A 3,226-nucleotide genomic window follows, 5' to 3' on the forward strand; every position below is an offset into this window, starting at 1 on the left:
TTAATTCACTTCTGTGTATACTCAGAATTATATTGGGATTTAGCCAAATTGAGGAATGATGGGTTTAGGAGTGTCGACATTGTGGTTACAGGTGGTTTAAAATCTGAACTAGTCCGCATGCTTCCTCCGAAACTTGGGTTTATGAGTGTCGACAGAATGTCGCGATCGCGACCATGGCAGAGCCAATCGATTAGGCTGGGCCCACCCGTCGTTTTTGAAACTTTTCTGGCACGCGGCAAGAGTGGTGCCGCGATCGCGACCATCGCAGAGCCTATCGACTAGGCTGGGCCGACCTATCGACTAGGCTGGGCCCTTCTGTCATTTTGAAACTTTCCTGAGACGCGGCAAGGGTGGTGCCGCCATCGCGATCATGGCGGAGCCAATCGACTAGGCTGGGCCCACTGTTGTTTTTGGAACTTTTCTAGATGCGGCAAGAGAGGTGCCGAGCGAAAGATCTCGGAACCGAGGATTAAATGGATGGTGGATGGTATGGCCAGAATTTTTTTTTATAATTAAACATATGAAAGCTTTTAAGATTATCTGATTTTTTTTTTTTTTTTTTTTTGAAATTCTTGTTGCGTTAAGAATCTGGTGTTTGTTGTTTCTTTAGATAAAAAAACTTATATTTGTCTACTGTTGTCTTCTATACGATATTCGAAACGAGTTGGCCAAATCACCTTCGCAGTGCTCTAGCCAAAAATGCCTTAAAGAGTATGGCGTTGAACCAAAAAAAGATTCATGCACAGGCACTCTCTGTGGTTAGAAAAGGAAAGCATCTCTAATTTTAGATCTTTAAATATTTCAGAAATCTCAACCACTGCACGATTTTAGTAGTGTTTCTTTCTTTTTTTGAAATTGATCTCTCACACTACAGTTTCCTCCTAAACTATTTGGTAGTATCGTTTTTAATATATCAATTGTCCCTTTTTTTAAGAATTCCATATCCGGAAAGAGTAATATATAAGGAAACCGCATGATTTCAAAATATTCCGTGATCGGGAATGGGTCTAACCCAATTCTTCACCACTCTGCACACGAGTAGAGCCTTCTTTGGTTCCATGCACGAAGATCACCGTTCAGAATCTGGACCACCCTACATTCTATCCTCACGAACCCAACCAATGTCAACCGGTTCCAAGTTTCCAATACTCCATTTTTGACCGACCGAGTTGTCAGCACGGAGTAGTTGGCATCATTATTTGACCCATACAGAAGTCTGAGCCGAAATGGAAAATAGACGTCAGTGTCCAGCTGCTTTTCTTTCTGAGGAAAGAGTATTCTTCAAGTTCTGGTGTGGCACTATGGCTAGGCCTCGTAGCTGTTATGCGCTACAGGATCATTGGAACGGGTATCCCCATGTAGTTTATCTTCCTCACTAAATTTAAAGAGAAGGGTAAAGAGAAGCATGCCAATAAATATTGAGAATCCATTAATAATGAGATTGAGATCAGAGTCATCCATTGGGACCATCCTGCTGCTTCTCACATGCATCCCATGTGCTGCAGTTGAACGACTGTCTATAAAAACTTCCTCTTTATGCAGACAAACCAATATGGAATCACAGATGTATGAAACAAGCTGATGGTGGAGCCCGGCATTCTCTCTAGTAAAAAAAATTTGCAAAAGAAGCTTTTATTTCTAGCTTTCTTATTTTAATTTGGTGTGAAAACACCTTAAATTTTCATAATTATGACAAGCAAGGATCAATGATGCATGCAAATGGACTCCTGTAATTTCCAAAGTCCTTCCAGGATATCTTGTCCCACTTAAATTAGGTAGGTTCTCCATCATGCAGCTCTTTTGTTTTTATTTAATTGTTTGGACCAAGATCAAGATATTCTGTTCGATTACTAGCTAGAACGGAGAATTTGACAATATTTGCCACCAACTTTAGCATCATATTATATTCAAAGAATACGTACATAATAATCATTCAAAAATCTACAATTTTATGCCCAACCAATCTGATATTTGTCATCTGGACATAATATATGTGTACAAAAGTTCATTCCATGTATCAGGAAGGCACCAATGTGCGCACTCTGAGTGGCTGGTAGGGTTTGCAAGTTGCTCTTCAGTTAGAGGAACAAACTGCCTCCGGTAAATAGATGGATGACCATCTTTTTGATATTCTGAAAGTTGAGTAATGTTAAGCATTTGCACATGTCCGCCTTTACATCTTAATCCTTCGACTGCTGTCTCGACCGTCCGCATCAGTGAATAATCTGTTCCTCTACTCACATACCCTTTGGTGATTGGTTCGGTCTCACTATGGCAGTTTTGGCCACTTGGCTTAGCTCATTCATCAGCCCTGCCAAAGTTAAAAATTTGAGTTTTGCAACCGTACCTAAAGGATATTTTGATTTTTTTTATTTTTTATTTATTTCTGATCAATAAATTAAATATAGATTATTCAAATTTTAACTTGATAGAGTACTCATGATTGATATGATAAATATTTTAAAAATTAATATTATTTTATGTAATAATTAAATTAATTTTTTTTCAAAAAAAAATTCTCTTTCTCCGGACGATGAGATAGAGAAATTATTGCATGCACCAGATGCAAATGAACCAGGGCAAATCCCAAAGCAAATGCACGGTAGAGAGCGTGCAATCTGAAATTAGTGAAATACAAGAGATCGCATGGCATGTTATCCACCGTGGGATTTGCGCAGTCCAATTGCACCTGGTGCATGCAATATGGAGGGCATCAAAAGGGGTGAACATGGAGGAACCATGGGCAGTGGGGTTTCGGGGGGCAGGGACGATTGCAATGATACAGAGAAGCCACCAGGCATCAGGAGGGGGAGTGGTGACAGCGATGACGCGAAGAAACGATGGGCCACGAAGGGATGGAGTTGGGGGGTGTGGCACAGAGAAACCGTGAGCCATGGCGGATGCCAGGGAGTGAGGGGCAGAGGGAGGTGGTTGTGGTGGCTCGAAAAAGTCAGAGGGGGAGGGGGTGCGTAGGGTCGGGGGTGGGTGCAAAGCAACCATGGCCATCAGAGATGGGGTGGGGAGGGCGCAGAGCAGTCGTGGGCACAAAGCAACCACGGTTGCCAAAGGTGGTGGCAAGGGGGGGTTAAGGGGAGCGCAAGGCAGCGGCGGACACTCAAGAGGGACGGCGCGGAATCGAAGGTAGAGGAGGCATAGGCCGCTGAGGGGGTTGAGGGGGTTGGTGGTGCGTGATGGGACACGTGTAGAGAAGCGAAGGAGGCTCGGG

Source organism: Elaeis guineensis, chromosome 5, assembly GCF_000442705.2.
Source record: "Elaeis guineensis isolate ETL-2024a chromosome 5, EG11, whole genome shotgun sequence".
NCBI classification, from domain to species: domain Eukaryota; kingdom Viridiplantae; phylum Streptophyta; class Magnoliopsida; order Arecales; family Arecaceae; genus Elaeis; species Elaeis guineensis.